Source organism: Salvelinus sp. IW2-2015, linkage group LG32, assembly GCF_002910315.2.
Source record: "Salvelinus sp. IW2-2015 linkage group LG32, ASM291031v2, whole genome shotgun sequence".
Lineage (NCBI taxonomy): Eukaryota > Metazoa > Chordata > Actinopteri > Salmoniformes > Salmonidae > Salvelinus > Salvelinus sp. IW2-2015.
This window is the reverse complement of record NC_036871.1, coordinates 26,377,238-26,390,292: the sequence shown is the minus strand read 5'-3', so window position 1 is coordinate 26,390,292 and position 13,055 is coordinate 26,377,238. Positions and strand designations below refer to the sequence as shown.

The 13,055-nt window shown below is 42.6% G+C and overlaps 1 long non-coding RNA gene across 1 annotated transcript in view; it reads left to right on the top strand.

Moving 5' to 3' along the window:
- The window catches only part of LOC139023449 (uncharacterized), a 763,591-nt gene that overhangs the window by 532,297 nt on the left and 218,239 nt on the right, over nt 1-13,055 (top strand). The gene's annotated exons all lie outside the window — the stretch shown is intronic.

Here is a 13,055-nt window from a genome sequence, read left to right as displayed (position 1 = left end):
AGGTCTTTCCGTGTTGATTGTAGGGTCATTTTGGGTCATTACTACATTAATTTGCCAGGCCTACCACTCGGTTGAATTGAGCAGTTTTATTAGTGTATAAAAAAAGTGAAACAATTAGTCACAGTGGAAAAATATGTTGAATGCCATTCAAGGTGGAGTACGAATGCGGTTAACATCCGGAACACACAAGCCTTTGCTTAGTTTGTATCCTTGGAATGACATACAGTACAAGACATACATTTCCATTCACATTTCTGAGAATGACTTACTATATAGTCTAATCTGTCTTTTGAATAATAGATCGTCAAGGTAAAAGGAGATACTATAATGTAGTATTGTCTCACTCCAGCCTCTCATTTGTTTGTCGTTCACTGTCTCTTCAACAGCAAGGCTGTTTAAGAAAACCTCCCTCCCACTCTGCAAGGCAAAGAAGGTAATGGAATATGTGCATTTCCTATCAACAGAATTTTCATTACAACATTTCAGCAGTGACCTCTACTCACAGCGTATTTGTTATGCTACAGTCTAAAAGTAGTTAGTCAACCTCCAAGGCTTTCTTTGGAGCTCTATATACACGTCGCATGTGGATGAGAGGGAATGCGAGAAAACAAATTCAATATTTTAAATTCTGAGGGAAGTTAGTTTGCATACTCTTAGATCTTTAAATGAACAGACTAGAGGTTATAGAGATACAGTGGACACAACCCTAAAATGAGTGACACTCATTTTAGCCATAAGCAACAGTAATATACTGTACTCAGTCTGCACAGGAAAGGAGGAGAGCACAGAATAATATTGCATCACCATGGAGCAATCTAATGTAATGGCTGATGGGGGGGAAAAGGCCCAGACTAGCTTGAAGCCCAATTTAGACGTTCTGTCAATGCAAATACCACAGATACTAAGTTAATAAAAGTTTGTCTCTTTCAAAATGTGTTTCAGTTACAGAGTTTGAGGAAAAACAAAGTAACTGTGTTTCAAAAATTATTTAAATGAAGTAAGTGATGGACTACATTTACAAACACCTTTGCTTTTTTATCTGTGGTTTGTTACGTAAAGATGCATCCAAGTTTTTAAACGGAGTACATAACTTTAAATCAAATATTCACATTGAAAGAGAAAGTTAAATTTTTCCTATTTATGTTTGCTGAATATATGAGCACCATTTATCCATCTGCTATTGTGTCTATAAATTCCATATGGTAACTGATTGCTTTTTTCTTGTTATAACCACTTGTGAAGCTAATCATAGGATGTAGCCAGCTTGCTTTTAATAATGTTTTTACTCAACTGGCTAGCCAGCTAGTAATGTTCTTTCTTCATTAGAATTTCAATTGTGATACAAAAATAACACACACACCGGTAGGTAGCCTAGCGGTTAGCGTGTTTGCCCAGTAACCAATAGATCGCTAGTTTGATTCCACAAGCCGACAAGGTGAAAATTCGGACAATGTGCCCTTGAGCAAGGAACTTAACCTTAATTGTGGGGCGGTGCGTGCAACTCAATATTAGGAAAGTGTTCCTAATGTTTGGTATACTCAGTGGATAAGCACCTACAGAATTATTAATATTACACACACACACACGTGCAAGGACGCAGGCATGCAAATACACAAACACTGACGCACCACCTTTTTTGTGACTCACTCTGTACAAGTTTTTGAAGGGTAATAATGGCAGTACATTTAGTGATTCAAACTAAATATCATTCAAGATGACAAATTGAAGAATTGACCACACAGCACAACACAACAGAGCAAAGAATGTGCCTGTTCATGTACACTGAAAAGCAATTAACCATAAACGGAGTGGAATTTGTCACAAAGCAAACTCTGGTCCAATATCTTCAACCACAAAGAACTCAGAGAATCAGAGAATGCTTTTAACAGTGTGTTTTCCATTAGTACAACAGCTTCTTTTTCTTCAATCACTGTTTCCATTGTTGTGTCAGGAGTTCTATGCAAAGGAGCGCCAGCACAACAAAATCATCACAGTCACAAAGCAAAGCCCTGGCAGAATTAAATAGACTTCAAAGTCTTTCCTCACTAAACACTCTGATTATACACCTGAATGAGGAGAGGAGGCAGAGGAGCACTAGGGTCTCCACCTTAATTTACCTCCACAGGACTGACATGGAAAGGAAAAGGCAACCGGCTGTTTGTTTCGACTACTTTTGTTCATGCTGACGTTCAGATGAGGCAAAGACATGCATTCTCTGCGTGCCTACGTTGCATTCCATGGCTCATTTCACTGAAGATTCATACATAGTCTACTATTAATGGTAAAACGGGTCCGCCGATAGGGCTGCCGTGCTACTAGCTCTTAGGAAACTTTGCAGTTTTTTTATGTGTTATTTTTTTTACATTAGTAGGCCAGGACATTGTTTGTGTTCTTACATACAGCCGGGAAGAACTTTTGGATATCAGAGCAGCGGTAATTTACCAGCATTATGACCAGGAATACGACTTTCCCGAATCGGATCCTTTGTTCGTACCCCCCAGGGCAATTGAACTGATTCCAGAGACTGATTTAAAACACAGCCAGTGGAAAATAAGTAGTGGACTTCCAGTCCGACTCAGGAGGCGCACACCACCCACCGCTTCCGAGTATATTACTCGCTAATGTTCAGTCTCTGGATAATAAAGTTGATGAGCTCAGGGTGAGGATTTCCTTCCAGAGAGATATCAGCGATTGTAACACTCTGTTTCACGGAAACATGGCTCTCTCGGGATATACTGTCTGAGCCTGCACATCCAGTTGTGTTCTCAGTTCATTGCACAGACAAAAATAAATATCTCTCCGGGAAGAAGAAGGGCGGGGTGTATGTTTCATGATTAAATACTTATGGTGTGATTGAGATGTCGTTTTGTTCACCCGACCTAGAATACCTCACAATTAAATGCAGACCGTATTACCTCCCAGGAGAATTCTCTCCTGTTATAGTCACAGCCGTGTATATTCCCCCTCAAGCCGAAACCACGATGGCCCTCAAAGAACTTCACTGGACTTTATGCAAACTGGAAACCACATATCCTGAGGCCGCATTTTATTGTAGCTGGGGATTTTAACAAAGCAAATTTGAGAAAAACGTTAGCAGTTCTATCAACACTGACTGTAGTACTCGCGCTGCTAAAACACTCAACCACTGCTACTCAACTTCCGGGATGTCTACAAGAACCTCCCCATCCTCCCTCTGAGTTTATCAGGAAGTGTATAGGAGATTGTACCCACTGTGATTATTTAAACCTACCCTAAACTAGAAACCATGGATAGATGGCAACATTTGCGCAAAACTGAAAGTGTGAACCATAGAATTGAACCATGGCAAGGTGACTGGGAATATGCCCAAATACAAACAGTGTAGTTATTCCCTCTGTAAGGAAATCAAACAGGCAAAACGTCAGTATTGAGACAAAGCGGAGTTGCAATTAAACAGCTCAGACATGAGATGTATGTGGCAGGGTCTACAGACAATCACAGACTACAAAGGGAAAACCAGCCACGTCGCAGACACTGACGCCTTTCTTCCAGACAAGCTAAACACCATCTTTGCCCACTTTGAGGATAACACAGTGCCACCGACGCGGCCCGCTACCAAGGACTGTGGGCTCTCCTCCTCCATGGACGTGAGTAAGATATTTAAGAGTGTTAACCCTCGCGAGGCTGCTGGCCCAGACGGCATCCATAGCCGCGTCCTCAGAGCATGCGGAGACCAGCTGGCTGGAGTGGTTACGGACATATTCAATCTCTCCCTATCCCAGTCTGCTGTCCCCACATGCTTCAAGATGTCCACCATTGTTCCTGTACCCAAGAAAGCATAGGTAACTGAACTAAATGACTATCACCGTAGCACTCACTTCTCTCATCATGAAGTGCTTTGAGAGACTAGTCAAGGATCATATCACCTCTACCTTACCTGTCACCCTAGACCCACTTCGATTTGCTTACCGCCCCAATAGATCCACAGATGATGCAATCGCGTGCACACTGCTCTATCCCATCTGACAAGAGGAATACCTATGTAAGAATGCTGTTCTTTGCCTATAACGCAGCATTCAACATCATAGTACCCTCCAAGCTTATCATTATGCTTGAGGCCCTGGGTCTGAACCCCACCCTTTGCAACGGGGTCCTGGACTTCCTGACGAGCCGCCCCCAGGAGTTGAAGGTAGGAAACAACACCTCCCCTTCGCTGACCCTCAACACTGGGGCCCTGCAAGGATGCGTGCTCAGCCCCCTCCTGTACTCCCTGTTCACCCATGATTGCATGGCCACGCACGCCTCCAACTCAATCATCAGATGACGTTTGCAGACGACACGACAGTAGCAAGCCTGATTAGGTGAGGGCCCTGGGAGTGTGGTGCAGGAGAATAACCTCTCACCCAACATCAAACAATAAAAGAGCTGATCATGAACTTCAGGAAACAAAAAAATTAGCACCCCCCCATCCACATTGACTGGACTGCAGCGAAGGTGGAAAGCTTCAAGTTCCCTCAGCGTACACATCACTGACAAACTGAAATGGTCCACCCACACAGACAGTGTGGCGAAGAAGCTCAGGAGGTTGAAATTTGGCTTGACTCCTAAAACCTTCAAACTTTTACAGATGTACAATTGAGAGCATCCTGACGGGCTGTATCACCGCCTGGTACAGCAACTGCACCGTCCACAACTGCAGGGCTCTCCAGAGGGTGGTGCGGTCTGCACAACGCATTACCGGGGGCAAACTACCTGCCCTCCAGGACACCTACAGCACCCGGTGTCACAGAAAGGACAAAAATATCATCAAGGACAATAACCACTCAAGCCACTGCCTGTTCACCCCGCTATCATCCAGAAGGCGAGGTCAGTACAGGTGCATCAAAGCTGGGACTGAGAGACTGAAAAACAGCTTCCTTATCAAGGTCATCAGACTGTTAAATAGCCATCACTAGCACATTAGAGGCTAATGCCCTATTTACATAGACTTGAAATCACTGGCCACTTTAATAATAGAACACTAGTCACTTTAATGTTTACATATTTTGCATTACTCATCTCATGTGTATATACTGTATTCTATCCTATTCTACTGTATCTTAGTCTATGCCACTCTGACATTGCTCTTCCAAATATTTATATATTCTTAATTCCATTCCTTTACTTTGATGTGTGTGTGTGTGTATTGTCGTGAAATTGTTAGATATTACTTCTTAGATATTACTGCACTGTTGAAGCTAGAAAAAGAAGCATTTCGCTACACCCGCAAAAACATCTGCTAAACACGTGTATGTGACAAATAAAATGTGATATCTTTAGATCTCTCCAGATATCTTCAAAGGACATCTCAGATTCAGTGCTCTGACTGGACAAAGATAACAATTCCTGATTTTTGTTTAGATGTTGCCCTCAAGTAAATTCCCTTTTACTGAAACAGTGAGTTGCGTGTTCTCAAGAGTCAGATGCATTTAACAAGGGTCTTTTTACTTGAATTCTTTCCACTCAATGATCTTTACAAGGGAGTGTTTCCATTTTTACAAGGGACTTTGACAATGCTCGTTATATCCCTTAACAACATCAGTGAGTAAGAGTTTGACACGTGACCGGGGTGGGATTTTAAACCAACAATGGGATTCGATGAGTTCTAGCTTCTGTTGCTAGAACTTGCAAAATTCTGACTGGATCACGTAATGAACCAAAGGGTCCGTTGCTATGCTGGTTGCTTGGCTCTATTTTACCTCGTAGTGGTAGCGAAGGACGGAGGACGAGGGCAGTTCTAGTTCTATTTCACCTCTTAAACGCTCGCTCAGTCCGCGCAAAGTTATTACCTCAGAATAGCCCTTATGCACATTCCATGATCAAACGTTCCAAACACACTTCCTACCGGTGTGGCAATTTCCGGTGGTGCATACTATAGAACGGATGTCAGTCTAGTTGTTATCGACGATATAACGTTACTACCACTATCTTGCAGTTTTTTTTCTAGGTGTCTTCAGGACTTGCCTCAAATTAATATTAATGATGTACATCGAATTGTTAAATCAGCCTCAGACTCCAGCTAGCAAGAATGAAAAGGGGTTCAAGATGTATATAGGAAGCTACATAGACAACTATGAAGATGAGTACCAAGTCAGTGACAGATATAACGTTAGCTAGCAACAATCATATTAGCTAGCTAATTGAACTAGTAACTGGAGCTAGCTAGTTACTTTGTAAAATTATGTGACGTTGACAGAATCTACCTGAGAATGTGTGTATTTTCGTTAGCAAGGTTATGCTTGCTAGCTATATTTGAAAGCTAAAAATAATTGTTATTCATGTCTTCTACACAGTAATGTTATCTAACAACGATACATTGACAGGGGAGATCACCGTGAGGGCTGCCTGTCACAGGTCCATGAGGAAGAGTTAAAAGCCGCACAGCTTGAGAGTAGGGAAAGGTTATAGATAGCTACTAGGGACCTTGTTAAACATCTCCTGTGGGATACTGTCATCATGGTCAAAATGTGTTGGAGACAGTGTCAACGTTTAATCTTAACAATAGATAGATATTAATGATGGGTCCCAATCCCAATTTAGAATTGCCCACTTAACAGGTTATTTGGTAACGATCTGTTGACGCGGTGTTTGGTAATTTTGTTACTGAGACAATGTACTCCTGTATAGTTAAATGAGCCCCTAGTTAAGAAGACTAGACACTATCTTAATTGTTATTTATGGGCTGCATTCAGGCCAAAGAGTTCAACCTTGATTTCATCAGACCAGAGAATCTTGTCTTTAGGGGACTTTTGGCAAACACCAAGCAGGCTGTCATGTGCCTTTTACTGAGGAGTTACTGAGGCTTCCGTCTGGCCACTCGACCATAAAGGCCTAATTGGTGGAGTGCTGCAGAGATGGATGTCCTTCTGGAAGGTTCTCCCATCTCCACAGATGAGCTCTGTCAGAGTGATCATCGGGTTCATGGTCAGCTCCCTGACCAAGGCCCTTCTCCCCCGATTGCTCAGTTTGGCCGGGCGGCCAACTCTAGGAAGAGTCTTGGTGGTTCCAAACTTCTTCCATTTTAAGAATGATGGAGGACTTCAATGCTGCAGAAATGTTTTGGTACCCTTCCCCAGAGCTGTGCCTCGACACAATCCTTCTCGGCACTCTACAGACAATTCCTTTGACCTCATGGCTTGGTTTTTGCTCTGACATGCACTGTCAACTGTGGGACCTTATATAGACAGGTGTGTGCTTTTCCAAATCATGTCCAATCAATTGAATTTACCACAGGTGGAATCCAATCAAGTTGTAGAAAAGTCTCAAGGATGATCAATGAAAACAGGATGCACCTGAGCTTAATTTCAAGTCTCATAGCAAAGGGTCTGAATACTTATGTAAATATGGTATTTTTTTGTTGTTGTTATTTTTAATACATTTGCAAAGATGTACTTTTTGCCTCGCAATTGTTATTTACCAGCTCTTTCATTATTTATTACTTTTATTTCAAAAACTTTTGTAGGTATTTTTCTTAAATGCATTGATGGTTAAGGGCTTGTAAGTAAGCATTTCACTGTAAGGTCTACACATGTTGTATTTGGCGCATGTGAGAAATAAAATTTGATTTGACAAACATTGGCAGTAGAATGGCCTTACTGAATAGCTCAGTGACTTTCAATGTGGCATCATCATAGGATGCCACCTTTCCAACAAGTCACTTTGTCAAATTTCCCTGATAGAGCTGCCCGATCAATTGTAACTGCTGTTATTGTGAAGTGGAAATGTCTAGGAGCACAACAGCTCAGCCTCAAAGTGGTAGGCCACACAAGCTCACAGAACAGGACCGCCGATTGCTGAAACGCGTAGCACATGTAAATCGTCTGTCTACGGTTGCAACATTCACTACCGATCTCCAAACTGCCTCTGGAAGCAACTTCAGCACAATAACTGTTAGTCAGGATCTTCATGAAATGGGTTTCCATGGCTGAGCAGCAGCACACAAGCCTAAGATCACCATGCACAATGCCAAGAGCCAACTGGAGTGGTGTAAAGTTCGCCGCCGTTGGACTCCGGAGCAGTGGAAATGCGTTCTCTGGAGTGATGTATCACGCTTCACCATCTGGCAGTTCGTTGGACAAATCTGGGTTTGGGGGATGCCAGGAGAATGCTACCTTCCCAAATGCATAGTGCCAACTGTAAAGTTCGGTGGAGAAGGAATAATGGTCTGGGGCTGTTTTTCATGGTTCGGGCTATGCGTCTTAGTTCCAGTGAAGGGTAATCTTAACATTACAGCATACAATGATATTCTAGACAGTTCTGAACTTCCAACTTGTGGCAACAGTTTGGGGGAAGGCCCTTTCCTGTTTCAGCATGACAATTCCCCCTTGCACAAAGCGAGGTCTATACAGAAGTGGTTTGTTGAGATTGGTGTGGAAGAACCCTGAACTTAAACCCATCTATCACCTTTGGGATGAATTGGGAGCCAGGCCTAATCGCCCAACATCAGTGCCCAACTTCACAAATGCTCTTGTGGCTGAATGGAAACAAGTTCCCACAGCAATGTTCCAACATCTAGTGGAAAGCCTTCCCAGAAGAGTGGAGGCTGTTTATAGTAGCAAACTTAAAATGTTGTTTTCCCCTAACAGTCTTAAAAGCTTTGCGTGTGTGTGTGTGCATACATGTAAAGTGATAATATCAAGATAATATATACATCAGGGGCTCCGTACCCGCCTGCAGGCTTTCGCTCCTCTCTAATCTAGCACATAGGATTCTACTAATTAGCTTCTCACCAGGACCTCAGCTGAATCAGATGTGTTAAAACAGGTTGGGACAGAAAGCCTGCATACCCAGTAGTTCTCCATGAAGGCATTAACCACCCCTGTTGTAGATGGGGGGTTTATATTTCTTGGTACAATATAGTCGGTGTACAGAGTTGTTATAATGAAGTTGTCCACCCCTTCTGGTTATAGTCTATGCCTTTTATCTCTAACGATTTACCTCATTATGAGATACAAATGTACCAAATATACTCTAGCTGAGCGGGCCTCTACTCTGTGTTGCATATGTAGAGATCTGAAACAAATGCCATTAAAAAGTAGTTTAGAAAACGATCGGTTCACTTTCCCGACTAATCCATATGGTTCGGAAGCAGTTTTCTTACAACAAGCCATTATTTAAAACATTTGTATTTCATATTTTGAAGCTTTAGCAGCAGTAAGTTCCTCTCAATCAATTCTGCTCTCCGTTAGGTACAGTATCAGAGCTGCTTAGGGAACAAAGAGTGTTGCTGATGCCAGGCTTTGACTCAGTTAGGGATTGATTGTGTACATTGACCATTGCCGATAATGGAGAGAGTTGTTGTTATTGGCAGGGCAAGGTGGGAGCGCATGGATCGTTGTAGTTATAGAGGACAGTCAGATGAGAGTAATGAGAATTGTATCTAGGCTGGCTGTGTAATAAGGGGTTCTCAATTGAACAGATTTCTATGAGAATGGGACTCCAATGAAAGGCTGCCTCAATAGAGGTCAATGATCCATGCATGATTACGTGCTATTATCTTTCGATTTCTCTAATGAAGCTAGAGTCACAAAACAAAGTTATGCCCTACTGCGTACTACATAATGTCTTCGAAATTCATTGGTCATACACAGTAGGAGATAATACATTGGACATGAGACAAAACAATCCCTTTCGCAACTGCTGTGACAGGATACTTCCTTGATGTAAGATAAGGAATGTATTATCCCACACAGAAACCATTTAGACGAAGCACAATAGTACAAAACGTTCTGAAATGTACAGTAATAAATCAGGGTTTTGTCTTGTTTGGGGAGGACACATTCATTTGACAAATATTAATCAATTTCCTGCGCTACTCTGTAGCATGACTGTTCAGGCGGTTAATGAACTACTCTTTTTCTCCAGTATCTCTCCTGTATGAGAGAACTTGCCTCTACTTTGAGCAGCCCCACAGGCACAACTCTAGGTGTATCAAACGTGTTCACTGTTAAAACCGGACAAAGATCAATACCTGCCTATCATGTCCATATTTCAACGACCAGACTTTGTTTGAAGTAGTACTAGACCATGCGGTTCTCAAAAGTGGATTTTTAAGTCAGCAAATTTCTCTGATTTGTCAAATTCAAAAGTTGGTGTTTTTCTCCTAAATGTGTTTATATAGTGCATTATATCAAATTCTGCATGTGGTTTATTCTACACTGAGTACATGTAACAGTATAACTTTAGTACGTCCCCTTGCCCCGACCTCGGTGCGCGAACCAGGGACCCTCTGCACACATCAACAACGGTCGCCCACGAAGCATCGTTACCCATCGCTCCACAAAGGCCGCGGCTCTTGCAGAGCAAGGGGCAACACTACTTCTAGGTTTCGAGGCAAGTGACGTAACTGATTGAAACGCTACTAGCGCGTACCCGCTAACTAGCTATATCCATTTCACATCCGTAACACTCACCCCCCTTTCAACCTCCTCCTTTTCCGCAGCAACCAGTGATCCGGGTCCAGGACCAATGTAACAGTATAATTTTGGCGTCCCCTCGCCCGACCTCGGGCGCGAACCAGGACCCTCTGCACACATCACAACGGTCGCCCACGAAGCATCGTTACCCATCGTTCCACAAAGGCCACGGCTCTTGCAGAGCAAGGGGCAACACTACTTCTAGGTTTAGAGCAAGTGACGTAACTGATTGAAACGCTACTCCGCTGTACCCGCTAACTAGCTAGCCATTTCACATCCGTTACATACACAACATTAAGAACACCTGCTTTGGCCTTACTGTTATGGTTTTTGTTGTCCTTGATGTCTTGTTTTTTGCATTGTTGTTTTCTGTTTTCCTTTGTCTTTCTCTTTTGTTGATTTTGTTGGTGGAATTATTATATTTTCCCTTGGGGGGGTGGGGTCTCAGATGGTTGAGTGGTTAAAGCTAATCCAGGTGCAGGCTATGATCCCTTATTGATGTCACTTGTTAAATCCACTTCAATCAGTGTGGATGAAGGGGAGGAGACAGGTTAAATATAAATTTTTAAGCCTTGAGACAATTGAGACATGGATTTTGTATGTGTGAAATTCAGAGGGTGAATGGGCAAGACAAAAGATTGAAGTGCCTTTGAACGGGGTATGGTAGTAGGTACCGTTTGTGTCAAACTGCAACGTTGCTGGATTTTTCACACCCAAAGGACATCCAGCCAACTTGGCACAACAATGGGAAGCATAGTCAACATGGGTCATGTAAGAAATTGTATAAGATACTGGTAACTTGTTTTAACCACTTCTCAACATAAGCTATAACTTGGCACAACATCCACCCATCCCCCACTATACCCCCACTTTTGTACCTTGTTAAGTAACCACAGACCCACATACTCAACCCTCCCCCATGAATAGGACTCTGTTAAAACAGATGCATATGCATTATGCTCAAGGATGAGACTATAAGACAATGAACTGTGGGAAGGGCCAATGGAAACGTCGACATCAGGCCGAACAGGATTACCCACGACCCAGATCGACCAATCGGAAGGCCAGACTTCAAGATCAACCTACTTTGCTAGTTGTCTATATAATCTGTATGTACTGTGTAGAGCGGCCTCTTCTCCGACGATTTCATAAGAATCTGACAGAAAGGGGCCGTGCACGTTTTTGCCTGATATCTTTACACTCGAATAAAACGGCCTTATTATAAAATTATCCACCTCGTCCTATGTCTCCACTTGTTCTCCTGTCTCAAGTAAACGTTTTATCAACAGTCAGCATCCCTGTGGAACGCATTTGACACGAATTGAGACTGTTCTGAGGGGAAAAGGGTGAAGGTGTTCCTAATGTTTATTATAAAACTGGTTGTTTAGATCCTGGATGCAGATTGGACGAGCAGCGTTCCAAGCCGTGCTGTATTGGCCAAAGACACACCTATAGCTGCTAACAGTTCAATCTGAAAATTATCACTGCGCCTCCATAAGAATATCATGTTCATGTTGCTTTCCGAATCATCTCTTGTATTTATCTCAACTCGCACATTATTTCCCCTTGCTTCCAGCATAGCATTTAGTTTGGTACAGCGGGTGTTAATAAATCCTCGCTGTCTGCCTGTTGGACCTCGGAAACAATGTTTCCTTTTGAATTTCGATCTCTGTGGACAAGACCATTTTTTAAAACCCAAACTAAATCACGAATTACCGTCATTATCATGGAAATATCCAAGTAAATGCCAGTAGAAAAAAAATAATGAACATGCAGCTGGTCATTGAACCGGTTAAGTTCAATGTTTGACGTGACTGGGTTAGCTGAGAGAGCTAGCAAGTGACAAAGTTATTCAGCCTGCATAGCAACCGTCAGTAGACGCCAGCAAAAAACGTAATTAAATTGTTGCCCGCAGTACAGTTAGTCACTAACACTCTAGATAACATGAAAACCTAACCAGCTCTGCTAAGGAGAGTAAAATGGTCAGAGTGAGGTGTTCTCTCAGATGTGTCTGCAAGTTGCTAGTAAGCTAGCCAACTTTAGCCAGTTAGCTTGGGTACTTTACTGCCATTGAGGTCAGAACGCTCGGATCAACCCTTGGCTAGTGTGCGCTCTGAACGCACCGARAGCGAAACTCTACATTTACAAAACAGACAATCTTGACCACGCTCTGAATTGACGAACAACCCAGAGTCCACTCTAATACACTGGAGGCAATTTAGGAACGCACCCTATATATTCTGGTGGAAGAATGAAATTGTATGACTTGACTTAGGAAAATATGTAAAATGTTGGTAACAGTTTTATAAAAGCAATAAGGCACGCCAGGCAGTGCTGAATCATGAATACAGTCACAGGTAAATGTGACTGTTCTCATGATACAGCACTGCCTGGCGTGCCTTATTGCTTAAGTATCCTCAGTGTATATCTCAATCCAACACTGTTTGTATTCTTTAACTCAATTTGATTGTGCTACAGTTCCAGGGCATCACCATTCAAACACCTGGTCTTGATATGTTGGCCATCTGCTGTAGGCAGTGGTTGCTGAGCCAATAATATTTGCACATGGCAGTTCAATTGACTACAGCACATTCATGAGGCCTATATAGGCCTAACCCATAC